Below are 19,218 nucleotides of genomic sequence, written 5' to 3'. Positions count from 1 at the left end.
TTATCCCCACTCACCTCTCACATCACCTGAGGGACTCTCCCTGCCTGCCTCCAGCCTGGAAGAAGGTCCACCAGATTACTGACATCTCTGCCCTGTGGGCAAGGACCAATTTCTTTTCATTTCTGTATCCCTGCTCAGGCTTTAGCACACAGTAGGTCAATGTGTATTTGTTGAATTGCCTCAAATGTACAGAAATACACTTCTTGGGGAATGAATAAGTTGCTATTACAGATGCAAGACCAGAAAAACAGCTATGAGCAGAAGGCCAAGGAGACACTGCAGAAAGTGCTCGAGGAGAAAATGCGTGCAGAACAGCAACTGCAGAGCAAACAGGTGTGGGGATGCTCCATAATCCTTGGGGCTGGGAACCCTGGGGCAGTCTGGGTGGCAAGGGAGCCAGCTGCACAACTCCCTGGAACCCCCAAGGCACCACCCTCTCCTCTGATCTCCCTCAGCGGTCCCTGGCTCTGGTCGAGCAGAAGTGTGAAGAGTGGAAGAGCCAGTACGAGAGCCACCCCCAGCATGCAACTGTCCCCTACCCTGCCAGCCCAGTAATCATGAATGCTGTCTTCCTTCTCTTTTTTACAATGTGGTACATATGGATTTTTTTTTAATGAGATTTAACCAGCTTTTAAACCTTTCTTCTTTCTAACAATATCAGTACTCTCTGACTCTCCAAATGCACCTTTTAAAGTTGATTTAATTTATCGAAAAATCACCCTTCATACTTTCCCTTTCTTTTTTAAACCTCCCCATGGTAGTGTAATGTAGTAGAAGGAGATTTGGCCTGGGAGTTTGGACACCAGGGTTCTAGCTGCAGTTAACCCACAGTTACACACGTTATATTATTAAAGCAAAAAGTAACTTACAGAAATGTATGAGGCCATTATGCACATACACACAAATATATATTCACTCATATATCCATAAAAAAGTAGTCTGGAAGGTTCTATAAAATGTTCAAGGTGTTCATCCCAGGGTGGAGGAGATATACGTTCACTATATTACCCTCTTAAATTTTTACAGTAAATATATATTACTTTTATAATTTAAAAAACCAAACTTTTCATTTTTAAAAACCTAAAACATGAAAGAAAACTGGAAAACCAACAAAATTTTAAAAATCCCTAAGTCTGAGGCAACGATTTTTTTATCCGAGTACAAGTGACGAATGAAAATACTAAGAATGGTGTGTGACACCTAAAGTACAGAAAAAAACACAGTAAGACAAATAGGCATTAAGATAATAGAATATAAAAAGTTACCCAGATATATCCAGACAATGGACTACTATTCCAGTAACAAAAAGAAATGAATTACTAATATGAACTACACGGATGAGTCACAACAACATGAGGAGCCAAAGAAGCCACATGCAAAAGGGTACTTATTGTATGCTTCCATTCATATGAATTTCTAGAATAGGAAACACTAATACATAGTGAAAGAAAGCATGTCAGTGGTTGCCTGATGCCAGGCCTGGGAAACTGACTGTAAAAGGACAAGAAGGAACTTGTTGCAGGTATTGGAAGTGTTCTGTATCTTGACTTTGGCGATGACAATATAGATATACACATTTGTCAAAACTTATCAAATTACATACTTAAAATGGGTACACCTTGTTGAATGTAATTCATACTTCAATCAAGTTGATTTTAAAGTTAAATTAAAAAGTCACCTATGGGGACTTCCCTGGTGGCACAGTGCTTAAGAATTTGCCTGCTAACGCAGGGGACGTGGTTTCAAGCCCTAGTCTGGGAAGATCCCACATGCCGCAGAGCAACTAAGCCCGTGCGCCACAACTACAGAGCCTATGCTCTAGAGCCCGTGAGCCACAACTACTGAGCCCGTGTGCCACAACTACTGAAGCCCACGTGCCTAGAGCCCATGCTCCACAACAAGAGAAGCCACCACAGTGAGAAGCCGGCGCACTGCAACAAAGACACAATGCAGCCAAAAGTAAATAAATTAATAATAATTGAAAAAAAAATAAGTCACCTAGATGTCTGAGTGAGACAGAGTTCCTTTAAGCTTTCAATCCCAGCTCTTCTCTGAAGCCTCCCCTCATGTACCCTGGCAGCATGTGACCACTTTGCATCTCTTTAACACTTTATATTTATCGGTTCCATTCAGATTTCATGCTTGAAAACTTTTGTATATTTTATGTCTATCTTCCATTAAACTTGGTGCCTCTAAGGCAGGAACAATCATCTCTTTCATAAATTGAGACCATTACAAAAACAGAATTATGTTCCCTTTCCTCTCAATCAGGGGAATTTGAAGTAGGATTGATGAAATCCTGGAAATCTTAAGCAAAAATGTCATTTCTGCATTTTTATGGCCAGAGGGTCCTGTGTTTTCATCAGATTCCTGAAGATATCACAGAGCCCAACAATGTTAAGAATCTCTGCTTTGAATCCATGTGCTTTCACCCAGCTCTATGGTACAAGGCACCCTGCCCCTGGGGCAATCTGTCTGTGGTCCCTGCAAAGATGATAAACCCACATCAAAGACACTTACTCTTCTGCACGTCAGTGGACTCTACTGCCATCTCTTCCTCCACAATGATGTCACTATCGCCGTCTTCAAGATTCATTTCTGTCGCATCTATAACACTGTCTTCTCCTCGTCCTCCTCCTCATCTTCCTTGGAAACATCCTTTAATGTGGCAAGTAGTCTGTTGTAACCAGAAACTTGTTCTGGTTCACTCTATGCTTCACTTTCAGAACTTGAAGTATCTAAACTCTCTGACTAAAAGGAAAATGGGGATTTTAAAAACAAAAATTATATTGTTCTTGTTGCTACCCCACGACTATCATCAGGCCCACAGTGGAACCAAGTTCAGACTTTTCTAAAGAAAAACTAGCTTTCCTGCAAATATGCAATCCTATCTATTCAACCAAACCTAGCACCAAATTTGTTTAAAACAGCTAATCTAGCTATGATTCTAGAAGCGCTTCCTCTTCTTTGAACTGCTAACGTTCCCCATGGGAAGACAGCAAACTAAACACATGGAGCTTTAGGTTATAAGGCGATCTAACCTATGTGTCAGACATTTGGCACCTTTAAAGGAGCAACAGGAAAACTTACAACCAAAATGTGTACTTTATTTCTGAGTCTGTGGTAATGAAATAAGACCTTTGATGATTTTGCACTCTATTTTATATTAAGCAAACATGACATTCCCTCTTAGGATTCACCAAGAGCCCTCTGGGAAGCCTCCTTAACAGGTTCTAACAGGCTAATCTCTCAGGACAGTTTCATACTCTATACTGTATTAGTTATCACAATGGCATTTTAACAGACACCTGCACTTAAAACTAAGCAATATTACTAAAATACAGCTTACATCTAAAATCAAAAAGAGTGGAAATGTAGCCAAACTTTATTACCATATATAATCTTAAAAGTAACAGTCCAGAATCTACTATCATAAAGAAGGTATAAAGCATTACCAGTTGACAAGTCTGTGGTTTTGCTTCCTTTCTGGAAACCCTGAGAAGAAACAGGCAATGTTAAACTCTAACTACTAGTATGTAGCAATTAGGAAAAGTCTAATGATACAACTTTAAATGAACATGGCAGACTATACCGGTATAAATACATTCTATTGTCAAGTAAAAACTCCATATGCATTTGCTCAGGTTTTGGAAGGATATGCCAAATAGATAATAAGAGACGAATGAAAAAGTCTAACAAGACCACATGACAAATACTACAGTCACACAGTAACAGGCTCTCATCCAAAAGATGGGAAATTTTGGCAAATAAAAGCCCTCGGGGTTCACCTTTTCTAGCAAATTTCTTAAGTAGACTATCCCTCTAACGGTTGATAAAGCAGCCCAAAGGGGTGGGATGAGCACTAAGATCATCACTGAGAGTCTGGACACTTAGAGAGGAACCCACAACTACCCAAACATTAGTTTCCTCGTGGTCATTGAATAGATAGGTGATGTCGAGGGTCCCAAGCAATTCTTTCTGAATTTTTTTTAACTTATTTAATTTCTTTATTTTTGACTGCTATGGGTCTTCGTTGCTGCGCCCGGGCTTTCTCTAGTTGCGGCGAGCGGTGGCTTCTCTTGTTGCGGAGCAGGGGCTCTAGGCTCGCGGGCATCAGTAGTTGCACCACCCTGGCTCAGTAGTTGTGGCTCGCGGGCTCTAGAGTGCAGGCTCCCTCAACAGTTGTGGCGCACGGGCTTACTTGCACCGCGGCATGTGGGATCTTCCCGCACCGGGGCTCGAACCCCTGTCCCCTCCGTTGGCAGGCGGATTCTTAACCACTGCGCCACCAGGGAAGCCCCCAAGCAAGTCTTTAAAAACATATCAAACGAGGGCTTCCCTGGTGGCGCAGTGGTTGAGAATCTGCCTGCCAATGCAGGGGACATGGGTTCGAGCCCTGGTCTGGGAAGATCCCACATGCTGCGGAGCAACTAGGCCCGTGAGCCACAACTGCTGAGCCTGCGCGTCTGGAGCCTGTGCTCCGCAACAAGAGAGGCCGCGATAGTTGAGAGGCCCGCGCACTGCGATGAAGAGTGGCTCCTGCTTGCCACAACTAGAGAAAGCCCTCGCACAGAAACGAATTTCAACTAATATTAAAAAAAAAACATATCAAACGAAAACAAGCTTATAAAATCTCGGCCCAGTCGCCACACAGGAGGCGTGCCGTTTAGCATAAAACTACAGACTCAACAAAGGGTAGGAAGACCGGCGAAGAACCCCATCTCAGGCGGGAAGCCGCCAGGATCCCCGGACGAGCTAGGCCGGCGCCGGGGCAGCGTGGGACGCGGCGGGAGCTGCCCTGTCACTACCCCCGGGGCACCGGCGGACCAAACGCGGGGACACGCGGGCTCCCACCGGGAAAGGACGCCGGCAGGGCCGGTCCCAGCCTTGCCTCTCCATACCTGTCATAGAAGGGATGCTCCTCGCCGAAATCCCTTAGATGATGCTTCTGCTTTTTAGTTAGGGAGCTGAGCAGCTGGCTCCGGCTCCGGCTCCCGCGTTTGCCCACGGGGAAGACGTCAAGTCAGCCAACCTCCAAGAATCGCGGTTTTCACCCGGAAGTAGTCTCGTCAACCCACTCACGCGGGATTGCCAACGGCGCTTTACGGCGGAAGCAGGGTGCCATAAAGCAGACCCGCTTTACGTCGCGCTTGTACGACAGGCGTTAGAACTTCCTGTTTCCCATTCCGCCCCCTAGCAAGGCTCTTTGGAAGCACGTGCCCGCCTGCGCAGCTTTTCTCTGAGCCCCATAAGGAAGGCAGGCAGGGAGGCTTCGGGCTTCCCCAGGTGGGTACATGGGTGGGTGTACTTTGTGCGTCTGTTTTGGCTGTGAGAATCAGCCTGCATAAACGTGTAGTGACTGAGATGGTTGAATGCAGTGCCTTTATATTATGCCATAATACAAATACCAACTAACATTTAAGGCTGCCGGTGCATCTCAATTCATCCTCACAACAACAGTAAACAAGTAGGCCTTGTTAATAAGCCTGATATTGGAGATGAGAAAGCTGATGCTTACAAAAGGTTACATACACACTAGCGAGAGAGGAGATGGAAACCTAATTCTCTCTGATGCGACCACAGGCTTTTCCCACTAGGATCTGCCACATGCGTGTGCTATGTATGTGAAGCATGGGGACGTAAGGCTGAGATTCCCGCCCTTACCCTACCCCCTCATTTTCTGAAAGGATTGCAAGGGCCCTTGGTAACAAATCTGTTCTGGCACTTTTCATGTTATAAAAGCAAAAACACATCCAGAGAGGTAAAGTGACTTTCCTAAATCACCCGGAGAGTCGATGTTAGAGAAAGCAGTAAAACTCAATCAAGTGTCTCAAAACTGAATTGGGGCAAATTGGGATGGAAAACTTTTAAAGGGTAAGTAACTTTTCTATATCTGGATCGTGGTGGTGGTTACACCTTGTATACAATTACCAAAATTGATCACACTGTACCTTTGAAATTGGTACATTTTAATGCAAGTAAATAATAACCTCAATAAACAAAGAGGTAAAAACAGCGCAACTGGACTTAATACTCTAGAGACAGGCAGAGTGTGCAGGGATACTTAAAAACCACAGGATAGGGCTTCCCTGGTGGCGCAGTGGTTGAGAGTCCGCCTGCCGATGCAGGGGACACGGGTTCGTGCCCCAGGTCTGGGAAGATCCCACATGCCGCGGAGTGGCGAAGCCCGTGAGCCATGGCCGCTGAGCCCGCGAGTCCGGAGCCTGGGCTCCGCAACGGGAGAGGCCACAACAGTGAGAGGCCCGCGTACCGGAAAAACAAAACAAAACAAAAACCACAGGATAAACACAGAGACACTTTGTTTCTAATAGTAACTTACAATGTCAATCATAAACCACAGAATTCACCTGCATATTTAAGCTAAAATAGGAGCCATCAAAAATAGTGTTCACTGCCTCTGCTATTAGACGAGCGTCTGTGAGAGAATTGCACCTTTCTCCAATACCATGTCACACCTATACACGTCGCACTACAACTATTCAAATCCTAGTTTTCTCCTTCTGGGGACCATCTACTCCTAATTAGATTCTGGGAGCTTAGGGTGGGGGAGGGAGGATCAAGAAAGTATGCAAACAGCAGGTAGTGCCAGCAGATGGCCCAGCCAAGGAACCCAGAAACAAACACACATCTGTCTTCTGTCTCATTTCAACCTAAAAAGTACAGTCACTTACGTAAACAAAAGGCTGCTTGCAAATCTCATCATACATACTAAGGCACTAACCACAGTATAACCTGGCTATGACAATAAAGTCATACAATGTTTTGTCTCCTCCCACCCTATTCCAAGTGCCCCAGCTTTCCTCCCCAGAGGCAACCAGTTTCTTGGTGTTCTTCCAGAGATCTGCTCTAAAAAGCACTTGATGTGACTCTTTACTCTCTCCTGCTTTCCATGGCATTGTAGTCCTATGGACAGGTCTAGACTGTTCCCAGGTTCAGACACAACTGTGCCCTAGCTCCACCCAAGTGGTCTCATCATTGGCTCACTGAGCCCGCTTCTGAAAATATTTAGATTAGCCTTTGACAACATAAAAGGGGATGCCTTGTGAAATGTTAACCTGAGAGTTCGGAATTTCAACATATTTTTCATGCCTCCAGTGAAAGTTCTCTTAGTAAAACCCACACAAAGAAGATGCATGTGCCAACTAGTGAAGGCCCTGGGAAAATTGTAATAAAGGCAAAATTTGTTCTTCCCTTTCTTCTTCTCACGCTCAGCCCTTCCTTTTCCCTCCTGCAGGGTTTTCTTTGCCCTTTGCCCTCAGGGACTCAGTATTTTCAGGGGTAAAAACAATCCAGGAAATAATCTTTTATACTAGTTTGTAAAGAGAGGCTGATGAATTAATGTTCCTTGGGTATTTTCAATTCGGGGAGACTCCCTAGGATAACGATCTCAAGGGGTGGGAGGGGGGTGGCTGTCCCTTAAGACAAGATGGTCAGAATATTCAGAAAAGTGTTCGTTTTTCTTTATTAAAAACTTTTTCTTTGGACAATTTCAAGTATATACAAAAGTAGACAAAACAGTATAATACACTCCCATGTTCCCATCCCTCGGCTTCAATGCAAGGCCATCTTGTTTCATTTATATGCCCACCCACTACCCCTAACTCCCGCCCCTGTATTATTTTTGAAGCAAATCACAGACATTGTATTATTTTATCTGTAAATATTTATTTCTAAATATCTAAAAGATAAGGGTTCTTTCTTTAACATAGCTACAATGGCACTATTTCACCTAAAAAAAAAGATGATAACAATTATTTAATATCATCATGTAACCAGTCAGTATTCAGATTTCTGATTGTCTCATAAATGTCGTCTTTTTTTTTTTTCTTTTTTTTTTTACACTGTTAGTTGAACATGTTCTGCTGTTCTCTGTGTTTCTCGCGAATACATTGTGGGATTTAGAACTTTGATCAGATTTCATTATAGCTGATATTTTATACTTCCATCAGGAGGCGTATACCGTCTGGTTGTCTTTCATTTTGTGATGTTACCAGTCATTGGTAGTCAATGTCTAAATTCGTGAATTCATTAGAGGTCACATTCTAATTCTATCATGAGGTGATATTCTAATTCTATCATTTCTTCGTCACTTGCTTGCTGGACTATTTCTATGAAAGCAAGCTTTTCCTTCCCCTAAATTTTGCTTACCCAGTGGTACTATTTGTATAGGAAAAGCAGAAGAAATGCTTGATTCTCTCCCTTCATTTACTAATTTTCAACACAAGGAGTCAATTCACTGGATCTTCTAATGCTGACCAGTCAAGTTTTTTTTTTTATTTTTAGTATCATTATGAACTCATGGAATTATACAAATTGATGTGTTTTAATCCCTTGCAAATATTATGGTGTACATGATTGGAAAGAGCTTATTTGACATATAGTGATGTATTTGAAAAGACAAACTATGTCCTAATACAAACCACAGAAAATAAACAGGAGTCTATCTGAGATTCTCAACAGAGCAGGCATGGGAAGGTGGGGAAGGAGCACAATTTGAGGATACAGATCAGATGCTGGGGAAGTTTGAGTTTTGAAATTTATGTGATAATATAAGTGGTAACAAGGGCACATGTGTTCAAGATATGTTGACAGGGAGCCATAAATAATCCAAAGGTATGACTCTCTAATTATGAAAGCTCCGACACCTCAGCTACTGATTTGGGAAGATTCTGGGGAAGGTGTGTGTGCACCCACACATCTGTCTCCTCCTAGATGCCTCAAATCAGACAGTCTCCTCCACCACATGTATGCATACATGTCTGTATACACCCCAAAGCCATCCAGCCTCTTCCTGAGAGTGCTGGCAGAAATCAGTCTCTCGCTACCTGTATAATGAAATGAGCTTGTTTATTCATTAAAAAAAAATGTACGAAACACCATGTGCCAGGTGCTGTGCTAGTAGCTGAGGCTGGGGGGAAAGAATAAGATCCATTCCAGCCTCTTCAAGGAGCTCTCAGCCCATCCAGGTATGGATAAGTATGCAGACTATGACGATACACTGTGATAAATGCTAAACTGATAGATGCTGGGTGCTAAGGAAGCAGCTCAGTCAGGGTTTTGGTGCTGCTGGGGGTTGGGGGCCGGGGGGGAAGGTCATCTGCTGCCTTTGAGCGTTTGTCAGCCTGTCACGTTCATTGAACATCGGTATTGAACTTGAGATTAATCTAGATTCTAGATTTTAGGCGGTATGAGTTGTTTCAGCTGACTTCACGAACAGCATGTGTGTGTGTTCAAGACAGGGTATGAGGGATATAGGGCAACAAGAAACTAGAGAGCTGGGTAGTCATCGGATTCCACAGCATTTATTGTGTAAGGAGCAATGAGCTTTCTAGGTGGAGCACGTTTTAGATAACGAGATTATGTCTGAAAAGAGAAAAGCTTTGTAGTGCATTTCAATGCACTCTACATAACTTGAAAATGTAAAACACTATTATATATAGTGCCTACACTTTCTATTCATCTGTACCCAGAAGAACTATCCATTGTCAAACCCAGAGCCTGGCATAGAGTGACCTGTAATAATTATGTTTCCTCAAGCTTATCAGAGGTTGTTTTATATTAGGCCTAGCCTAAAACTGAAATATTTTATCAGATTATATTCATCTGACTGAGAACAAGGCTAAAATGCTACACGAGAGGGGATAAAGTTTTACCTCCCTCTCTCTAGTGGAATGTTGGTGTAACTACATTCTGTTTTTCACATTTTTCTGGCAGAGGCTTAGCAGGCAAACCTTCCTTCATTTATCAAACATCTTCTAAACAGTTACCATGTTCCTGTCATAATGTTAGGCAGTAATGATTTAAAAAGCTCAGACCTCAGGCTTTCCCCTTGAAAGACCTCGTAGTCTAGTTGGGGGAGACAAAGCAATTAACAAATAATTATGTTGTCATGGGCTAGATTAGAAGGGTGTCTACAAAGGGTTTTAGGAACCCAGAAGATAAAGAAGCTCCTCTTGCTGTGGAGGAGAGAGGAAAGGTCATGGGGAGTTGCACAGAGGATGCACTGAGTCAGGGTTTCCTGGGAAAGAAGGTTCCAGGGAGAGGGAATAGCATGAGCAAGGTGGAAAGATATGTTTGGAGAACTGTCTGTGGACCCTGTTGCTGAGGTGGGTGGCTGGGAGTAGAGAGGTTGGAGAGACGGACAGGTGAGGAGTCAGCCCACTAAACTCCTTGCATGCCTTGCTGGGGCATTGAGGCCCAATCCCATGTAAGGTGAGGAACCCTAAAGGATTTCAAGCAAGGGGGTTATGTGAAGCGATTTGGACTTCAGCGAAATCACGGTGATGTCTGTACGGGTGACAAGGACATTAAATCTTCCTTTCCGACGCCTTCCTGGAGCAGCCGATTCGCTACTGATGCTGCCCACCTCCAAAAGACTTTGGAGACTTTTTCATGTTTTTGTTTTTTTTTTTCGGTACGCGGGCCTCTCACTGTTGTGGCCTCTCCCGTTGTGGAGCACAGGCTCCGGACGCGCAGGCTCAGCAGCCATGGCTCACGGGCCCAGCCGCTTCGCGGCACGTGGGATCTTCCTGGACTGGGGCACGAACCCGTGTCCCCTGCATCGGCAGGCGGACTCTCAACCACTGCGCCACCAGGGAAGCCCTTTTTCCTGTTTTTACCAAAGGCTTCCTCCCACTTCTCAACATTTCTTGAAACTAGTCTTTCAAGTCTCTCCTGATAGAATTATTCTCAGTTGAGACTGGAGTGAATTCACTTTGTGAAATCCACGCCATCCATGCTAGTTCCTGTGTGGGGCATGGATACAACATGAGGGGATCATAGGGGCCAAGCTAATGGGCCCTGCTCCCCATTGCTGTTAACTGCTTCTGTTCTCCCTCCGTTCCTGTGGCTCAGAGACCCTTTTATCCATCTTGACAGATACTAAATGATCGTCTGGGTCAATGCTGCCTTAATGAGAACATTTGTGCATTCTCACAAGGTAAAGTTTCCTTCCCTGTCATTTTGATGACTGATAATGCTACTGTAAATGTATTTGGTTTTTTGAAGCTCAGAGGGTATTAATATGTTGGAGCACTATGTAAACTTAAAGAAGGCATAAACAGCATTTATTACTTTGGTATATCAAAAAAAATAATGTCAAGATCATTCAAATCACACATTAAATTTGAGGTTTCTATTAGACATCTAAGTGAAGAGGTCCTGGAGGCAGTCAAATATGCATGCACATCTGGGATTCAGGGGAGAGTCCAGGATGCCCAAATGGGAGTGGTCAGCATATGAATGAGACTGAATGAGATCACGGACGTGTAAATACAGAGAAGGAGCCTGAGAACTGAACCCTGGGGGCTTGTAAATTTCAGGGGCTGGGGGGGGGGATGAGGAAGACCCAGCAAGGTGATGGAGAAGGAGAAGCCATTTGGGGAGCAGGAAAGCTGATATCTTCTCCCATTTACTGATCAATCCGTCTCAGGAAAGGCAGGTTTACAAAGGGCTTAAGACTGAGGGTATTGGACTCATTTGGATCTGGATTCAAATCTCCATCACAGTAAGTACAAAATGAGTTTAGACTTCATATATGCCACTGGAACTAGTATAGGACCTGGAGGGTATTTGTTCAGTAGTCACTGATTGCGCATTACTGTACACTGGGCATATATTGAGTGGCAAGGGAGTTTATGAGAAAGAATAAAACAGAGGCCCTGGCCTCAGGGAGCTCAGAGTCCTGAGGGAAGGAGGAGTCCTAGAAGCCGGTGATTGTGCATGACATCACAACATGATAAATTCTTGAATGAAAGTAAGAGCCATGCACCGAGAGAACAGAGGTTGAGTGATTAATCCAGCCTGCGATGGCGTGACTTAAATGTGATGGGTTTTTTTTTTTCTCATTCACCTTTTACATGCCACTTTGCCCATAAAATTCGTGACTTTTCTGAGCACCACCAGTTAACCTACATGACAGTTTATGAGAATGCTTTTCTTTAGGAGAAAAGAAGTGGGGGGAAAAATCCTCAGGATATAGACTATGGTCCTACATTTAAAAAAATGAAGTTAATGGGCTTCCCTGGTGGTGCAGTGGTTGATAGTCCGCCTGCCGATGCAGGGGATACGGGTTCGTGCCCCGGTCCGGGAAGATCCCACATGCCATGGAGCGGCTAGGCCCGTGAGCCATGGCCGCTGAGCCTGCGCATCTGGAGCCTGTGCTCCGCAACGGGAGAGGCCACAACAGTGAGAGGCCCGTGTAACGCAAAAAAAAAAAAAAAAATGAAGTTAAGAATTACCATCTTGAATGAAAGTGAATCTATAATTGCCTCTTAGCTCACATTGACAGCAGCTGCTATGTTCTCCCACTTTTGACTGTTAGCAAATCACTCCCTGGTGTGGTTCTCCCATCACAGGCTTAACTGCCCAGCCTGTTACATCTGGTGTGGGAGGCTTCAGTGATCTTAATCTTTTTCCTTGGGCGCTGATTTACCTTGCATTTTGGGGGCAGCTTTTCTTATTCAGATAGTGAAGCCCCAAGAATGTCAGCCTTTCGCATATTGAACAACCATACATTTCTCATGAAGAAGATTTCTAGCATCTTCTGGTGGTTTTTATTTCTCCTTGTTTTCCTCTCTGTGCATTTATTCTGACTAGAAGTAAAAATTTTAGAAATAAAGTTTGCAGCTAAAGATGTCCTTCGTGAGTTTACCATAAATTCTTGCACTGAAAATTCCACAAAGGCAGATTGCAAAGCTGCTTGTAAGTCAGTGTTGAAGGCGGACTACCTTCATTCTGCAGACTTAGAACTCCTCCAGCTCTGCCTGAAGAGGGGATTTTGGAGCCAGATGAATGTCTGGATCATTGTGTCCTCCAATCCTAAAGTAACTGTACTGTAGTCTCTTTGATGGCTGGGGTGGATGACAGTGAATGTATCTGGGACAAGGCAGGAAAAGAGATGAGGGCAGCATGGCTAAGTGTTGAGCACTGTCAGCTGGGATCCAAGGAGGACATTCTCTTCAACCAGCCAGGAATATACCCAGGAACCAGTGTTTGTTCTTCCCAAAACAAAAAGACCATGAAGACTCATTAAAAGAAAATAACATTAGACAAGTGTATAGCCCTGGTTCCAAAATGAAGAAAACACTAGCTTTTTCTCTTAGAAAAGATAGTGAAGGTTTATTTCCCTCGAAGGGTATATATTATTTGAAGAATAACTGCTCTTCAAAGTTGTCCCTGTACTTCAGCCTTTAACTAAAGGGACCAAGTCTCTTTTAAAGTTGGAATCCCAATGACACTGAGTATAATAGACTGAATATTTGTGTCCCCACGCCCCATTGCCAAATTCATGTGTCGAAATCCTAACCCCCAATGTGATGGTAGCAGGAGCTGGGGCCTCTGGCAAGTGATTCAGTCATGAGGGTGGAGCCCTCATGAATGGGATTAGTGCCCTTATGAAAAGGACTCCAGAGAGCAACCTCGTCTCTTCCACCATGGGAGGACACAGCAAGAAGATGGCCTTCTAAGAACTTAGAAGTTGGTCTTCACCAGGCACCAAATCTTCTTGGAATTCCCAGCCTCCATAACTGTGAGAAATAAATATCTGTTGTTTATAAGCCACCCAGTCTATGATACTTTGTTATAGCATCCCAAATGGACTAAGACACCAAGTTTCTCCATGAGTAGATTAGCAAGGAGTTCAGTCTTCCATCTGGTTTGGCCAAGTCTCTCAATGATGTGGACCCAGTCCAAAGGGTCAGTCCTGGTTACATTCATCAGCAGTCACTGCTGAAGCCTGGCTGTGCTCCAGGGGGCAAGAGCAGACATTCTCCCCAGCCCTCCCTGTGCCCTCCCCAACTCCCCCCAATTTGTTATACTCAGTCTCAGGCATGCCACTAGCTCCCAGTGGTATAGCTCTTTAGGGTCCGAGTTCTTCACTTGATGAGTGCATGGCCATTTCCCTTGGCACACCCATAGTGTCAAGGCAGGTGGGTTGGAAGGAGGCTTCAGCATCAGCCTCATGCTGTTCCCAGAGCCAACTCACCCCTATGATGGGCTCCAGGCCCTAGGTCACTACTGTCTTACGGTGAAGGTCATTTCAGTGGCCTTGTCACAACTGTCTGTCATTGAGCCTTGTCAGGACCCCTCTAGTTCATCTGACGTGTTCTGGTGACTCTGAATCTCAAAGAGACTAGATCTACAAAGCTCAATGTGAGCCATTATTGTTGGTGAGCATCATTTGCTGTCTAAGCATAAGTTCCTATTAAATAGGAATGAATGAAATAGGAAGGTGGGGAGGAGTTGACTCTGCCACTCGCAGATGAGTGAGTGAGTGTGTGTGCGTGTGTGTGTGTGTGTATGTTGTGGGGGGAGGAACAGGCTCTAAAGACCTGAAAGCTCATTCTACTGAGGTCCAGGACTCTAATTTTCCTTCTTGTGATTTCCTAAGAGAATCTAGGGTAGGACAATACCAAGGTGTTGAAGACAGATTTGGGGTGACAGGGAAATTTTATAACCTCTAGCCGTCATCAGAGTCAACTGTCTAAAATTCTTGAACCTTCAGCCAGTTTGGGCAGAGGCCTTGCACTGCCAGTAATAACAACATAGAGCACTTCTGTAAGTTTTTACAATCACGTCACAGGCCAGATAAAAATCATACAGTAGGTATGCCAGGAAACCCAGAGAGAGCTGCTAAGAGCCCTGGGAATCCAGAGAGAGGCAGACATGCTTCTTTGGTCTATCACAAACATCAATTTTTCACAACCCAATTAGCAATGCTGAGTATCTCCTCTATGCTACACCTTTAGGGAATGGAATGCTCTGGCTCTTCCTGTGCAAGAGTTGATCACCTCCTTGGGGAAAGCAGAAGGATGCACTCCTAGAAATAAATAATTAAGACAACAGACTCTGGACAAGGCCCCTGGGCAAGACCTTTAGCTACCCTGGTTACCACTGTATGACCAGCTACCTTCAGAAGGAAATGCTATATACCTCCCCCATGGCCACTCTACATAGCAACAACCTGATTCCTGGCATTAAGGAAGAGTTTGCTCCTAGTGGTCAGGGCGTTTGGGTTGAGAAGTGCGATGGCAGCAGCTGGCACCCCTTCTGTCCGTTCCAGAGCCAGGGTAGACCATTTACCTAAAGGCTTTACTCCAGGCTTTACCATTCATCAAGAAGGCACAGACATCTCCCAGGAGAGGGTGGCTACTGGGCCTGGAGAGCCGGGTGCCTTGTAGTGAAAAACCATCTGAACAAATAAAAAGACAAGGCTAAGTCAGGGTAGGTGGGAGCAGACACAGGCTGGCAGGGACATCTACCCTCGTATTGGATTAGAAGAGGTTGGCCATCTCCTGGGAGAGTCAGGTAGGTATTTCTTACAAAAAGCAAAGTCCCCCAGTTTCCTACAGGGCTATGAACAAAAGTGCTGTTAATTATGTTAATTACAATAACAGAGCACTTCAGTTCTCAGGAGTTCTTTTCATCTTCAAAGGGACTCCAGGATGGAGCATTACTGGTTGACATGAAAGTCTCTGGAGTTTCAGAACAGAAGTCTGAAGTCCGAGGGGCCCTAGCTGTGTGGGACAGGCAATGCCCAAGGAATTCTCTTGCTTCAGGGTGGGGAGCAGGTCAAGGCAGGGTTATGTGTCCAGAAACTGGCCCTTGCCTCCCTGAAATTGGAGAGGCAGGGGGATGGAGTGTCAGCCTCAGTCGAGTTCAACCAAGTCCTGCCCCCTATATTGGGGTTGCCATATAAGTTCAGTTAAATTTGAATTTCAGATAAGCAAAAAGTTCACGGATGCACTAAACAATTATTTGTTGCACACACACACACACACACACACACAGCCCCTGCGCAATCAGAAGCTGGGCTTCCTACCCAGAGACTCCTACCTGAGAGCTCAGTGAGTCGGGACGTGTTCCCCCAAAGCCACAGGGAACAGGTGCTCTCCAGACCTGCCCAAACCCAGTCTCTTTCCCACCCACCTGTAGGAATGCGAGAAAGTCCTCCTTTCAGGGATTCAGGACTGGGCTGCTGGGCAGACAGTCCAGTCTTCCCAACTCCCTTATTTGCCTTGGATTTGGGGATGAAACAACCTCAGGGATGGAATGTCTCAAGCTTCCCTTCCCTCCCCTCTTTCCTTCTCTACACACTGATATGCACCCCACCACTCTGTAGCTTAAGGGAGAAGAAGCCCGTGGCCACCCACCCACCCCCATCGCCCTGAACTGCTGGAATAGAAATTCCTCTGTGACAAAACCCAGGGAGAAATGGTCCCTGGGCTGAGACGAGCTTTCTGCCCAGGCAGTGGAATCCAGGCCACCGGGACGGGTCTGGGCCTGAGCTAGAAACGCCTCCGGTTTCCAGGCTGGGCGGGAAGGGAAGACAAGCTGGCACTTGCCACAGCGCAGAATAGCAACTGGGAGTTGGCCATGCCTGCTCTGAAACAGCGAAACTCTTGGGGCCTCCAGACACTGAAGCACTTAGAGAGAGGTTCCCCGGCCCCTAAACCTCCAGATCCAGCCCCTGGGTTCAGTCAGTCAGGGTCAAGGACAGAGCATCTTGCCTTCTTCACGCCCCCAGGACAGACCCATGGTCATGCACATTCACATCCTGGGATATTACTTCAGGCCCGTGGGCAAGATTAACATTCCAAAGCTTGGGTTCCCCTCCATGACCTAATGCAAAGGACACAGGGGCAGGCAGATCGGGCCTGGCCAGCTTCCTACTCACCATTTACCAGCTGCTAATTTATCCATTTACCTTGGATAAGACTCTTTTAAAGATTAAATTTAAGAAAAATCCCCCGATGGACTTGAAAATAAATCCACTTAAGGAAAATGAATGTGTGCAAGATGAACTGACTGGCCAGCAATGCAGTGCGTGGGGTTCCGGCACAGAAAGCAGAGCACTGAGCCATGACTGTGCCTTCAAATACAAGCTTCTGGAAAGAGTCCAGAAATTGGTAAATTACTCCCAGAATTGTAGAGAGGAACAACAGCTTTCCCCTGTGAATTGTAATAGTTGGCAAAACATGCTAGTGTTTCCTTCTCTCCTTATCCTTTCTGAATAAACTGAAAGTGTATGAATATATGAATAAAATGGGACACAGTTCATGGGCATCATTCAAATCACTCCCTGCCAATTATGGGAGTCTGTTGAACACTGAACAACAAATGTTTCTTGACTGACTAAACTATTGTCTGATTTGATGAAGGGAGGAAGAGAGGAAGAAAGAGGGAAAGGAAGGAAGGATTGATTTTATGGCAACTGAGTAGATCTTAGCAGAAATCCTGACTCTGATGTTAGAAGCCTCAAACACTGATATTCTATTTCCCCAAATCCCCCTTCACTGGCTCTATTGTTTTCCCACCTCCTTTCCTTTCTTTCTTTTTTTTAAATTAATCTTTATTGGAGTAGAGTTGCTTCACAATGTTGTGTTAGTGTCTGCTGTACAGCCCCCCTCCTTTCATTTCTATGTATGCAGCAGCCATGAGCAGCTCTGCTAATAATGTTTGTAAAAGAGTGAACTAGATCAGAAAAAGCCTGGTAGCTACCTGGTACCCCTAGGGATTTAGTCATCCAGGATCCTGGACAGCAAGATCTGGTGGGTCTTGTTTGGATCTGAAAGACCCAGAAGGAACTGCTGCTGCTAACAACTCAACGTTTTACAGATGTCACTGTGCTGGGGAGGGACAGGTGGCGAGTGGGCTGCCTCATCTCTGATTCCTAGGTCTGAGTGAGATAAGAGAGGGAAAACAGTCCCAGAGGACGGCATCAGAAGTTTCCCAGGGGCGTGAAAATCAAGTGGAGCCACACACAGGCCATCTGAGCCGTCCCCACATCCTGGATAGGGGATGGGGGTGGTGTAAGGGGCTGACGAAGAGCTGTTTATACTCTTCTACTCTTAGTCTACCTTAATCCATCTTTCTTGCGAGACCTTTTGTCTATTTCCAAGTTCAGAGATTTGAACTTGAACCTGAGTGTGGCCACTTCCCGTGTCATCTATTGTCCTCCATGAGCCTCAGTTTCCTCAAGCGTACAATACGAATACTAATAACTAACACATACATATACATTTAGCAAACATGTCTGAACACCTACTGTGTGCCAGGCTCTGTGGCAAGCACTGAGAACACAGTGGAAATAAGACAAAGTCCCTGTCCTCCTGGAGCTTACTTATACTCCAGGCAGAAGCCCCCAGAGGGCAGCTCCTATGCGGGGTTTTATATACAATTAAAATTTTATACGTAATCAAAAAATTTTAAAAACTTGTTGCAAACATATAAAAAACTGGAAGACTTTATATAAAAATCTAGATTTCCCAGTGGCAAAACTGGGCCTGTCTTTCTGTACAGCAACCATCAGCCAGAACTCTGGCTGCTTCCTTTACAAGGAATGCATGCTTTCCAAGTAGACACAGTCCTCAGCATTCCCGGACGCTCTTACCTTGTTAAAGCTTAAACAAAACTTTTGTTTACTTGTTTGTTTACCTAAAACCCTTCAATGTTCCCTCACTGTAAATAGGAGAAAGTCTAGCTCTTTGATATGACATTCCATTCAAGGCCTTCCAGATCTGTTTCCTGCCTAATGCATCCCTATAAATGCTACACACCAGTAAACTGCAGTTTCCTGACCCTCCCATGTGGTACCTCTGAACCTGTGCAGTGCTATTTTCTTTGCCTAAAATGTCCTTTGTTTCTGTTTTTCTCTCCAGATAATTAATATTGACATTTAAGGGTCATCCTAAACACCTCCCTCTCCCTTTGTGCAGGCTTCCTGTGAGGAAATGCCCAGAGGGTCACATGGTCTGGAGACCCATAAAGGTGCAAATGGTCCACTTGAGACCAAAAGGGAATCAAGTGTTCTTTATCTTATGGTTGGGCCCAGGGACCTTCCAATTGGTGGCAACTTGTAAAAAGCCTCAGCTTTCCCAATAAGTGGGGACAAAATATAAACATTAAATGAAATAATGTCTGTAAGTGAAATTAGACAATACTTTTTAAAAAATTGAATGGAATTATTGATGCTGGATAAGTAGCAGCTATTTTTCCAGTTGTTATTATTATTCGAAGTGGAGGCCACTTCATCAAGGATGATAGGTCAGCCGCTGCCAAGTGTGTTCAGGGAAGAAGAGTCTGTTAGGGCTACAGGGTAGCAGAATAGTAAGAGATGTGATTGGACAAACAGAAGAGGGCCAGCAAGGGGCCTTCCAACTCATCTCCCTGCTTGGCCATTTTCTCCTTTCTCTTTAT

At 44.7% G+C, this 19,218-nt stretch overlaps 1 protein-coding gene and 1 long non-coding RNA gene across 6 annotated transcripts in view; both read right to left on the bottom strand.

The window, feature by feature from the left end:
- LOC308610523 (BCL-6 corepressor-like) overlaps window positions 1-5,015 on the bottom strand; it is a 29,820-nt gene extending 24,805 nt beyond the window's left edge. For both annotated transcript variants that reach the window (XM_081223576.1, XM_081223575.1), the window contains exons 1-3: window positions 4,902-5,015; window positions 3,456-3,495; window positions 2,521-2,751 (exon numbers count right to left, since the gene is read on the bottom strand). The gene's annotated coding sequence lies outside the window, so the exon portion shown is untranslated. The remainder of the gene's footprint in view (window positions 1-2,520; window positions 2,752-3,455; window positions 3,496-4,901) is intronic.
- Window positions 1-19,218, bottom strand: part of LOC308610661 — a 279,944-nt gene that overhangs the window by 227,280 nt on the left and 33,446 nt on the right. The gene's annotated exons all lie outside the window — the stretch shown is intronic.

The sequence above is a fragment of the Mesoplodon bidens genome, assembly GCF_964165515.1.
Source record: "Mesoplodon bidens genome assembly, chromosome: 2".
NCBI lineage: Eukaryota > Metazoa > Chordata > Mammalia > Artiodactyla > Ziphiidae > Mesoplodon > Mesoplodon bidens.
Note: the sequence above shows the minus strand (reverse complement) of the source record. Positions and strands in the feature narration are given on the sequence as shown.